Below are 12,726 nucleotides of genomic sequence, written 5' to 3'. Positions count from 1 at the left end.
ATTGCTGAGGACCCTCCCTAGGAAGACAGAGGGAGAACTCCAGGGTAACGTTATCATGGGGCCATCTAAGAACCCTGGTGCCCAGAAGATAAGGAGTAAGTGATAATAACAGAGGTGAGAAAATCCAGATCTTACTCAGATTTGCCCACTTTCTGGGACATGACACATGAGTCACTTTCCTTCCCTACAGCCTCTGCAGAGTCATGGGAAGGGGGCCAATAATGAAATCACCCCAGAAGGAATTGACACATTGATGTTCTTGGCTCCAGGCATTAGTGACCTGGAGCATGGGAGTTAGTAGCACTTTTCATATGAGAAAGGAAGCAAGAACCTAGTCGAGCAGACAGAGGAAGTGCTGGACTAACATGTTTACATAAGCCAGAGTAGCCTAGGTGATCCATCTTAAGGAGAAAGAAACTTGTCTGGGTAAGTAAACTACCTCAAGGTCACTGAGGACACACGAGCCCACCAGAAGCACACTTCTGAAGGTGCCCCTGACCTGTAGAGATGGGCTTGCTTATCACCCAGTGAGCACGGTTGTTCCTAAAATCCATCTTGCCTTACTCAGGTTTGCTTTAGGGGCTAAGATTTGTTCTCAGGCTAGCATTCAAGTGTGTCACCTTTTCACACTGAAAGAGGAGGATGGACTGTACGTAGGAAAACTTTGTTTTGTGAGAAAAGAGTTCATAGCAAAAATTGTCGATTGATATTGACTGTTTTGACTGGTTATAAAACACTGATACTTTATGCAAGTGCTATCCAGTAAGACAAGATGTTCTCAGCTTCCATAAAGAAGCTCAAACATGGGACGCCTGGGTGTGTCAGAGGTTGAGCACCTGCCTTCGGCCCAGGGCGTGACCCCGGAGTCCCGGGATTGAGTCCCGCATCGGGCTCCTTGCATGAAGCCTGCTTCTCCCTGTGCCTGTGCCTGTGTCTCTGCTTCTCTCTCTGTGTGTCTCTCATGAATAAATACATAAAATCTAAAAAAAAAAAAAAAAAAACAAGAAGCTCAAACATAATGAATCGATCTTGTGATGACTGATGTAGGGCAGGAGGAGGGAAATCTTTGCAGCGGTGGAAGACAGCCTTTAACTTTAATTTGTGCATGGAAAAGGAGTTTCAGAGTAATGAAGTAATGATGCTGTTCTCCCTTTTTGAAAGATTAGTTGCACTTTGGGGAGCACTTATTATAAAACATAGGGACATTACTGAAATGCTCTGTCCTGACTCCATATCCCTGGCTCTCTGTGCCCCCGAGAACCCCAGGCCCCTCATATTTTGCTATTGATCGAAATCCCAGAGAGCACCTCTGTCAGCCTTCTCATCGTATAGATAAGACTATACAGCCCACCCCCCCCACCCCCCGCCCAAGAGGGCTGAAAGTGACTTTCCCAAGTACCTGAGTGACCTGATCGTTAGAGATGGAACCCTAGAAGGTCTTTGCCAACACAATCTCGAAAACCACAATTACAGCGAGAAGTGTGCTGGGGAGATCACAGGGTCACCTAGAAAAAGTCACTGCCCTCAAAGCTTTCGGGTACACCTTGGGGCTTTGTCCTAGCCGACTGCATTGGACAGAAGTATCATGTTAAACGACCCACTAGAAAGTAGAGGCCCTGTTCTCTCAGGCTTTTCTGTTGAATGGCAAGAAAGCCTTTAAATTCTTTAAAAAACAAAAAACAAAAAAATAGAAAAGCTAAACTCACTGCCTATTGTCTCTCTTTCCACAGGATCATGTGTTTTTACTGCCAGTATTGAGAAATTCATGGAAGATATGTCAGCAGGAAGTGAAAATTTACGGAGAAGGGTGTGTGCGTTTGCTGCTTCCACACATTAATGGCATGATTTTTTTTTTATGCAAAAAGAAAAAAAAAAAAGAAAACTACCCACATTTTAATTTAGCATGAGCCAATTTACAGAGCATGGAAATTCACTTTCATTCCCAGGATTGGCGCGTGTGCAATTAGCAATGCAGTGTATATACAAGAAGCCATGCTGTTAACAGTTTATCTTAAGTAATTTGGTGTCATTTACAAAAGGAAGAAATTCCTGCCGCCAGAAGGGACAGAAGATGGGATGATGAAATCACAGAGAAACACTAAAATTACTAACTCCACAACAGCTCGCCTTATTTTTCTTGGACCCAAACTGTCAGGGTATAAACACTATTTGTTTCTTTTTTAAAACATCTATAGTTTTGCTGTAAATAATAACACTGTATAAATTCTAACAGAAAAATAGAATAAATGTTGATAAGGCACTGCCTCTTAGAACACAAACAGAATATTGCAAATGCATTTAACATACAAGGGGTCTCAAGTGACTTCACCCTAGAAGAGGAGGGAGGGGTTCTGGGGAGGGGGGATCTTCACTGATTCTTGTATATTAGCAATTATAATGTTTGTATATGCAAAACTGCTAGCTTGATTTTAAAAAAAAAAAGAAAAACAAATCTTTAAAATCTGCTGCAAATTTAAATAATTCCCAAAATGAGGAATTCTGTAGTTCTGTGAAAAATTTTTTCTTCAGAATACTAATATTTTGATGCATGTGTATCACCTTATTTTGATTAAATCTTTTCCAATTTTGCAAACACTACAGTATACTGCAACACAGAAGATTTTATCTGTAAACACAAAGCCCTTCATCTAATATTTGTTGCTATTGCCAATTTTTCAATGAAATGACCTAAAAATGAAAAAAAAAATAACCTATACAGTAGTTGCTTTAGGGGGTGGGGGGTGCTGTTAGTGCTTAAAAGGGGGTAATGCTTGCCGCTTTAGAGGTGGATGGTGCTCATAAGAGGCCCCAGTCGGGGGTATTTAAAATGGACTGAACCGAAATTCTTAGCTAGTAGAATGGCAGCACGCTGTACAATTATTACTGTATCGTGTACTGGCTATAAGATGTAGACACCTTTGAATAAGCCAATCATTTGTAACCATTCTAGCAGTGTCATATTAGGTTAATAAGGCTGCTGTGTTTTAAAGGGCATTTTTATTTGGGTTTTGGTGAAATCCTTTAATTTGTTGATTATATTCACATAAAATCAGCATTCATTGACACATAGCTCTAATGACATATGTATGAAAAACCCATACACTGGATGACCTAGTCGATTATTTAAGCATAAAATAAATTGTGTTAAACTCTTCACCTGTCTGGGCTCAACAGTGTCCTTGTGTTCGCTGGCAAAGGGTACCTGTCTATAGACAGACTCCTGGGCATCTGGCCTCCCCTCTTCCCTCCCCAGTCCTGTTCCAGCCTCTGCCTCTGGGGTCACTAGCATCCCCAATGTTCAGTTCTGCCCCGCAGACTCCCAGCTTACGGGAATTCTGTGCATTTCATGGAGGAGCCAAGAATTAAAGATGAACTGACAAGGGATCTTTGCCCTCATGTGGTTTGTGCTGCCCCAAGAAAAGTGCGGAATTGAGGCTATTGCAACCACACATCCAGAGGTTGGACACAGCCACTTCCAGCAAGCATCCAGCCTGAAGTGCTTTTGCCCCTACACCACTCATTCGTTTGCAGTTGGTGTTCACTGTCACTGCTTATAAGTTGGAGATTTCACATGATAACCCAGATTTCTAACTTCCCCTAAAAACAAGATTTGGCAACAGTAGCCCCCATTTCCAGCCAGCAACAACCTGCTGGGGCCACGTGGTCCCTGCCCTCCAACAGGGTGCGTGGGGTCCAGTCACCATGGAAGCCAGCCACACCTCTTCCACCTGCTAGCCCTCATGAGCCTGGTAGGCATTAGAATTTGCCATCGGCAACTACATGATAAATTCAACAGGGGCAGAGACCGTGGCTATTTTCATGTTCATTCTAGCCCGGAGCCTGGCACATAGTAATGGTGATACCAGCAATTGTTGCTGCTAAAATTGGAACCCTCCCTACGTGTCCGGCTGTGTAAGTGCATTGCATGGAGCAACTCAGTCCTCATAACCACCTTATGAGGTAGGTGCTGTCTTTGGTAGTAGTTGGCCCCATATCAATATCACACAGATGCTTGGAGCCATTGGACAGCGTCCCATAATTCCAGTTCATTAAAGATGAATGGGACACCGAGCTGGTTCAGTTGGTGGAGTATGTGACTGTTGATCTCAGGATTGTGAGTTTGAGCCCCCGTTGGGGGTAGACTTGACTTTAAAAAAAAAAAAAAAAAAGGTCGCTGAATCAGCTGAGTTGTTCCCAGAAAGGATTCGGTATCAGTGCAGAACACATGTACAGAGACTTTATTCTGCTGGAATAATGGGGCTAGACTATATTTGCATGAGATCCTAAACAAATGGAAAGTGCCTCTATACCTACACCAAAATCATCTTGATGAGCAAACTCCAACCCCTGAAAGATTAAAAAAAAAAAAGTTCCCCAAAAGCTTCTCTTTGTAAAATTTGGGGTCAGAATTCAGCTATTCTAACTTCCTGTCTGAGAGTTAAGGATTTCTCACTTGCAGTCCTTGACAGGTGTTTATCCTGAATTAGAAACTCCTTATATTTACCTGGGTATTAAATAATTGTTATATTACGCTTATATAGCTAAAAATTTGCAGTTCAAGAATAAATTCATAAATTTACTCACAAGTATTCAAAATGGGAAAACATTTTACTTGCATTTATATGTGTGTATGTACATATTTATATATGTGTGCATAGATTGAATAAGGGCATACATTATATATTCCTAATAGTCTTTCGCCTGCTGGCTTATAAAAATGTATTTAAGCTTTTCCTTGATTGAAATTGCTGTTAAAAAAAAAAACTGTAATTGATAGATTTCTGATGTTTGCTCTGTTTTTCATTTTATATTTTTAGCAATTCCTGAGTTTGTCAAATTGAAATGTATCATCACTATTGTATTGCCAAATTATGGCAATATACCATGCAGGGTTATGTCACCATTTCTATGAGGGATCCACTTCACTGAACACATAAGCATATGTGTTTCTCCAGGGCAAATAAAAAATTGTTTGTTTCCTTTATTATTATGAGCATCAGGTCATATTTGGCTGTGCAGCAGGACTATGTGGTAAGCCCAGAAATAGAAATCATAGGAATGAAAATTCATTCCTTGAGTATCTGAAGAAACCAGCATCCAAAAGCTAACTTCCTATCTGGGTAAGTCTTACTGGTTTTAGTTTGTTAAGGCGGCCCTAACATAATAAAAGGTGTGTATGGCACTGCTTCTCTTTCATGAAGTCATGACCAAATAATCCATAAGCAAATATTTCTAACATTGAACTAGGAGCCAAACTTCTCAAGAGTTCTTTTAGTAATGGAGACAAGAAGAAATGGTGTGATTTACCGATGTGGTCACTTGGCTAACAGTGTACCCACACCAAATAAAGGACAGAACAGACTCAGAGGAGCACCCTTAGTAATCAGTCCAATCGTTTTTACTTCTTTAGTAGAATTAAATGCAGACATCTCAAAATAGGGCAAAATGAGATTTTCCACTCTATCTGCTACACTCGGTTACTTAAAGCTGTGAGTAGTAGTTACAATGATGTGAACCCGCGGTGAAGAAATTTTATTCTGTATCCCACAGGGCTTCCTGAGTTAAGGAATAATTACCCCAAGGGTTATGTTTTCAACAGGATATCCAGGGTGTCCTCATCAATTCCAAAGTAGCCCCAAAGCAAAATAGTGAGGGACATGCTCAGAGGATTCTAAAGGCAGTGGGAACCATGAGGCTGCAGGAGGCACCCAGGAAGCAAAATCTGCCAGAACTTTTCGTCCAAGACCCCCTCAGAACTTCTTGTGGATATCCCAGGAAAAAAGTGCTCTCTCTGCCTCTTTTCCCCTGATGTCCTTAATTGCCACTTCTCTTCTGACACCTAAGTCAAGCAGCAGCATAACTCTGGGAGCTGGGAAAGAATGGTGATTTACCAGATTTTTAAAAGAGTCCCCGCATGTGAGGCACACCACCAGGTCCTCATGCTAGACTGTGCACCTGCTGAAAGCAGGGGCCTTGTTTTGTTCTCTGCTGTGCCCACAGCACCTAGAATCCTGCTTGACACCTCATAAGGAGGTGCACATGTTTGTTGAGTGCCCGGATGAATCAACCAATTAAACATAGAGGTCACAGGACAGTAAACAGGGACTGCTATTCCATGCACTGTCTTCACACTCTTTTCTATACAGGTTCAACCAAGTTGGAAATCAAAGGAAAGTACAGCTTTCGATTCTAATGGTTTCATTCACCAAGGACTAACCTGCTCTCTCCAGTTGCACAAAGCCCTTGTCAGCCACAAAGTCTTAAGTAATTAGATTTGAGTATACCACTGCCTCATGCATAAATAGCACACTAGTCACACTGCTGACCGATGCATCCTTCCCATGGCCGCAGCTATAAGTGAACAGGCCACGGGAAAACCTGGCAAGAGTGTGCGGACAACCCATCATGAGCCTTCATCTCTGTGAAAGTCAGCTTGGTCTCCTCTCTTTCAGACATGATAGATGTTTTGAAAAAGTCTAGCTACCTCAAGATTCCCACCTCCCTGTTGTTGCATTTGCTGGGTTGGTAAAGGACTAGAAGGTCCAGAAATTATACCCTAGAAATCCTGGGGCCATATCCACCCTGCAGAGCGATTTTGTTTGGATCATATGAAATTTAAGAAGAAAAAAAAATGACCAACATTTCTTAAAAATCAGGAAAGTTCAGGGGCACCTAGGTGGCTCAATTGGGTAAACATCTGACTCTTGATGTCAGCTCAGGTCATAATCTCTAGGTCATAGGATCAAGCCCCATGTCGGGCTCCATGCTCTGCTGAAGTCTGCTTGGGATTCTCTCCATGCCCCTCCCCCATGCTCATACACTTGCCCTCTCTCTCTCAAAATAAATAAAATATATATTTTTTAAATCAGGGGATTTTAAATGAAAAAAAAATGGGTTGTGAGTTCTCTTTAAAATCTGAAGAAGTGATAGTGCTATTTCTGAAATTCCTTAACCACCTAGAGCAAAATTGTATGTGCTACCTTTGGACAAGCATGTGTTTTACACACGCTCACCATGGCCCTTCCATGTCCTCCTGCCTCTAAACCCAAACTACTTTATTCTTGTCTATTCAGTCTCTGGTCTGACTGGAGAAGGCAAATTGATGTGATCCTGCTGAAATTCCCCCCCCCCACCTTTTTTTTGGCAAACCAAACATCTACCTCATTTTCATCCTCTCATATCTAGTAGAAAAATGGAATAAGGGAGTGAGGAACTGAGAAGGGAAATATGGATCATGTTCTCTAAACCCACCCTCCCGCCCCCTTACCGTCCCCCCCACCCCCCAACCTCTTCCCATCCCCCCTCCCCCCCTCATTTGGCAACAGGTAGTCAGGGCCTGCCACTTTACAGGGGCTCTCCTGGGTGCCGGACACAGCAGTTCCCTGTCCCTGCTTTCAAAGTGAGGAGCACACAGACAGCCTCTGTATGAAATCTAAATATAGGCCCCCTCAGGAAAAAAGCCCTATAATGGCTTGTGGAAACAAAACAAGTGCATGTCACTGTAGTAGCATGGGCTGGAGAACAAGGGAAGGCCACGCAGAGGAAGAGAAGCAGCCATGTGGCTGCTGAGCGTGGCCGTGGCGCTGTCGTATCATACCTGCTAGTCATAATCAAATGAGACTCAAGGGCTGATTAAAGTAGCAATTCAATAGAAAACTTTAAAAACATCTCTAAGTTGTTTGATCAGCTCTACAAGAGACTACAAGCCCATCTCACTTCCAAAGATTCTAGATTTAGGTGAAACCAGTTGAAACTTCAAATTCATGCCCAATGTTTTTCAACTTCCATATATGAAGTTCTTCATAGTTCAGACCTCTTCACAAAGCCTCCCCTGCTGATGCCAACACACACTGGCAACTTGGGTAAACTACATGGGGGTCCCATGATTCAGTACTCAAGTCTCCAACCTTGACAGTCTCTCTGAATGTCTTGCTCTTCAAGAACAAAGACTGTTTTCCACAGTCCCAAGAGCAGAACTGGGCACGCAGAAAGCATGGAATACTCAGTTTTGCATGTCAAATTATTTGCTCATTCTCTCTTTCGCCAGACTCCAGCTCTGCTGCAGTACATACTGATGGCTCGGTATGGGTGCACACCTCACCCGCTGGGAGTCAGTGCTTGGGTACAGTAAAAAGCAGAGGTAGAGCTACCTCACAGCTCGGCTCACTAACACCATAGAATGGTCAGTGTGTCTTATCTGCATAAACCCTAAAGGAAGAAATAAATAAAGGAAATAAATAAAGAATAAATAAATATCTAAGAAAAAGCCTGTTGAACGTTAACCTTGAATGGTCAAGGCCATGTAGGTAGTTAGGTAGATGATGGATGGATGGACGGACGGATGGATGGATGGAGTGGTGATAGTTGAACCATGGCAAGCTTTAGAATAACTGTCCTGCTTCTGGCTATGATAAAACTTCGAATACTCAAGTTCCATAGGCCAAAGTGCTCATACTCTCAAATCTATTGGCACTGGGCAGGTCATCTAAATTAGGCCAAGAGGTTGCGGTAGACTGTTATACATAAGTTATTGTCTGCCATGCAACTTGCTTTGGCCAATGAAAGGAGAGCAGATGCTCTGAGAGCTAGTGCATTTTTCTTCATGCTCCCTCCTCCTGCTCCAATACCAGAGATGCTGCCCAAAGAGACCACTTCCTGCCCTGGTGCTGGAGAGAAGGTGATGCAAAGCAGAGACAAGGTCACCCCACAGTGGACATGCAGTGTGAGCAAGAATAAACCTTTCTAGTAAGCGGCTGAGATTTGTCAGTCATCTGTTACTACAGCATAACCTGTGATTAATACACAAATCAGGGAGAAGACATTAATGGGAGTTGGGTACTGGGTAAGCATATCCCCCTTCTAAGTTTTTTAAATGTTGGCAATTAATTTTATTTTTTCCTAATAATACTGTGTAGGTCAAACCAAACATATCCGTGAGCCCCCAGCCTTCAACCTCTACCACTGGCTGTCGGCATCTGTAGAGCACACATGTACCTGGATCGCATATATAAATTTACTGATGCGTGATTTTAAATTACATACTATAGAGTTTCTGTACATAAGCAAATAGTTTAATTCCTGAGTCAGCCTGAAGGACTCCCTAACACCTCGCCTCCCTGCAGCTCAGGTGTGCTGTAAGGACCCGTTCAAATGCTAACACTCTCATGAAGGGTCTATAGGACTGACTTGGCATTTTACCTTTCATTTTTAGCACTTATTAGTGAAGACTTGATCTTTCCTGGGCCTGAGATGGCTCCTGCCTCCCTCTACAGCCACACCCCATCCATCTCAGCCTTTTCTCTCAGGACCCTGCCGACCAGTGAGAAAGTACAGTCTTCGTCCGAGAATTCTCTGTGGCCTGCCCAGTGAGATAAGAAACCAGATCCAGAATGTAAACCAACTGTGTTACTAAGCTTTACTTCAGTTGACTTTTTTTTTTTTTTTTAAACATCTAGTGAGGCTTTTTTGAGAAGGAAGTGGTGCACAGATTTACAATCTGGTGTAAGTTCCTTGTCGCAGATTGATGCTCTGCGTAGCACAGCTCTGGCAACACTAGCTTGCTTTTCTGTTCCTCAAAAGTGCCAAGTTCCTCCTCATCTCCTTCACATCTCATCTGTCCTGTGCCAGGGAACGTCTCATTTCAATACCCAAATGTCCCCTCCTCAGGCCTTCCTGGCACCCTGCTCTGACGCCCTGTTACTCTTTACACCACCATATATATTCTCTCCATAGCATTGCCACTCTAATCACCCTTTCATTTGTATACTTGTTCCTTGTCCTTGTCCATTGCCATCTCCAAAGCATCCAGTGCAAGCCTCCCACTAGCTTGCACTCAAATGTTTGTTGAATAGGTAAACGAGGGACTGGACGAGTGACAGAGGGAAGCACAAACAAGAGTGGCTTAGGACACATTCCATAAATACCTGTATGTGACAAGGAAACATAGTAACCCCTGCTGTGACTCGTTGTGAAAGATCAGAAAGACTTTGGCTTGCCTTTGAGGGTTGCTGTGCTTCCACACCCAGTGAAGACTTGCCGAGAAGAGTTTTATAACTCCGCTCGCCTTCCACAACATTTTATGAGACCTTTGTTACAGACTGCCAGGTACCAGCATGGTGTTTTTCCATCGTGTGCTGCGGACACGTGATGGGATGTTGTTAAAGACATCTGGTATGTGTCACAGCACCAGATCTTCAAATGACTCTTTGAATTACCCAAGCACAGCACAGCCCCTGTTAAACTGGTACTAGACAAATGAGCCATCTTCCTGGATGAAACAAAAGTCTTGCTGGCAGGACAATGACAGAAAAGAACTGCTCAGACAGCCTGAGGGACTACATTGTATAATGGCTACACTCTCCCTCTCCTGGTGGGGCCGACCTATAACTGGAATCTAAACTTTCTTTTGGCTTCACAAGGTTAAAAAAGTCAGATGCTACACAGTCTGATGCAAGCCATTAGAAGTGATAGGGCCTGAAGAAAATCCAAGAGCACAGGCCCCAACTAAAACCCTGAGAGTGAGTTCTAACAAAATACTACAACACAGGAATGCAGGCCCAGAACTGTCAGCACTTCTGGTTTTTCCAAGAGAAGCTGGAAATCTAAACGAGAAGATGGAAGTGGGATATGCATTTATAGGAGTATAAGTGTCCATCGGATTCAACTCAAATGCTATTTTTCTAGCCCATGCTATGTCCAAGTCACTGTCCTAGATATCTTTATATAAGCTCAATATAGCTATTTATCAAAAATAAAGAACAAAAACTGAAATCCACAGACTCAAAAAACTTTAACCTTCTCAGAAAAGCAAGATATGTTTTTAACTAGAACAGAAGACAATGTAGGTGGGATCCCTGGGTGGCGCAGCAGTTTGGCGCCTGCCTTTGGCCCAGGGCGCGATCCTGGAGACCCGGGATCGAATCCCACATCGGGCTCCGGTGCATGGAGCCTGCTTCTCCCTCGGCCTATGTCTCTGCCTCTCTCTCTCTCTCTCTGTGTGACTATCATAAATAAATAAAAATTGAAAAAAAATATTTAAAAAAAAAAAGAAGACAATGTAGGGAGTGCTATGTATTAACTAAGTAAATGTGTGTACAGCATATTTCTGGTCCTGACACAGAGTAAACGCTGTGTGCGTTGGCTCTGATAATGATTGTTATGAGTGCTAATGGTATCATTACATTATCCTGACAACCACGATTGCAGGATTACCCTTGATAAAGTGGACTGAGAAGCTGGGCAGAGACTCTTAAATGTGTCAGGTGCTCAGTAAACACCAGCTGAATGGGAGCACCTGAGTGGCTCAGTTGGTCGAGCAGCAGTCTTTGGCACAGGTCATGATCTTAGGGTCATGGGCTCGAGCCCCACATCAGGTTCCCTGGTCAGCAGAGAGCCTGTTTCTCCCTCTCCCACTCCCCTGGCTTGTACTCTCTCCCCCTGTCAAATAAATAAAATATTAAAAAGAAAAAAAACACCAGCTGAATGAAGGACTGCTTAGCAAAGGAGCTGGGACTTGAGAAATGAGAATTTCAACATGTCAAGAAAGGAGGTCCAGGTGAAAGGAACACAGAGGCTAGAAGGATAAGCAAATCCCCGAAGCATGAGCAAAGTTTGTGTGGGTCAGAACTTCAGGAGAAAAAATAGGAGTTGAGGGCGGAAGGTGCTACTCACCAGGAGAGCCCCGCAGACTCCCTGTGGATCACAACAGGCTCTGGAAGTCACTGTGAAGCCTGCTGAGCAGCGTAAATGACAACTCAGCCAATAGAGACTAGTTCTCAAGAGCAGCCCCAAATTTTAGATATTTTTAGGATATGGAGAATGGATTCATGGGCTTGCATGCTTTCATATAAATGATATCATGTTGTACTAGTTATATGGCCTCGGGAAAGTTACTTAATCTTTATATTTCCTCATCTGGAAAATGGGGCTGATAGTTTTATCAGCCACAAAGAGTGGAAAGGAGATCATCCAAGTAAAGCACTTCAAAAAGCACCTAACAGAGAGGAAAGCCCTCCATAAACATCACTAACTTTTTATTATTTGTGAGGGTATATTATGCTGAGAGGATAAAGAGAGAAAAGTGCTTTGCTTGGGCCTCTGTGGTTTGTGAGTCGTGGTGTAAGTGCTCCGTGCCTATGCTCCAGAGACCAGGAGATGGACACCCACCCTGGGACTCTGCAGGCCCACCCCCATCACCCTCCAAGGCTCCAGCAGCCCCCTCTCTCCCCAACCCTGCCCCTGGACAGTTAGGCCTCCATCCCCAACCCAGAGACAGAAAGTGAGCCTCCTGCCAGGAAACCTCTCCCCTCTGTCTCCACCTGCTGCCCCGCCCCTCTGCTCAATCACTAACTCCCTCTCCAAGGGGGGAAGGTCCCCTCTTGACACAGTTGTCTCTAATTTCGTTCTTGTTTCTCTAAATCCACTTCCTCTGCTCCACGAGAAAAGAGAAGTACTTTTTTATGTTGTTCACAGAAGCATAAAATGTGTTTCTGGGCTGAGGAGTAGAGGTCAAATTATGAAAAACTTGTGTCCAGAACCTGGTTTTGTTTTGTTTTGTTTTTTTATGACTCAGGCCCACAGTTATACTAACAGATTAAAATTAAAAGATTTTGATTCTCGGATTTATTGACCTCTCCATCATCCAAAATAATACTAAAATTCAAAGCTTACCAAGTCATAAATGAAAGTGAATGCCCTGAAAAAATCAAATAGGATATTGGAAGGGCG

At 43.2% G+C, this 12,726-nt stretch overlaps 1 protein-coding gene across 9 annotated transcripts in view; it reads left to right on the top strand.

Moving 5' to 3' along the window:
* The window catches only part of ANK3 (ankyrin 3), a 663,260-nt gene extending 660,104 nt beyond the window's left edge, over positions 1–3,156 (top strand). For all 9 annotated transcript variants that reach the window (XM_077894615.1, XM_077894620.1, XM_077894617.1 and 6 more), the window contains one exon: positions 1,731–3,156. The gene's annotated coding sequence lies outside the window, so the exon portion shown is untranslated. The remainder of the gene's footprint in view (positions 1–1,730) is intronic.
* The last annotated feature ends 9,570 nt before the right edge of the window (positions 3,157–12,726 follow it).

Source organism: Canis aureus, chromosome 4, assembly GCF_053574225.1.
Source record: "Canis aureus isolate CA01 chromosome 4, VMU_Caureus_v.1.0, whole genome shotgun sequence".
NCBI lineage: Eukaryota > Metazoa > Chordata > Mammalia > Carnivora > Canidae > Canis > Canis aureus.
This window is presented reverse-complemented; position numbering and strand designations above follow the sequence as displayed.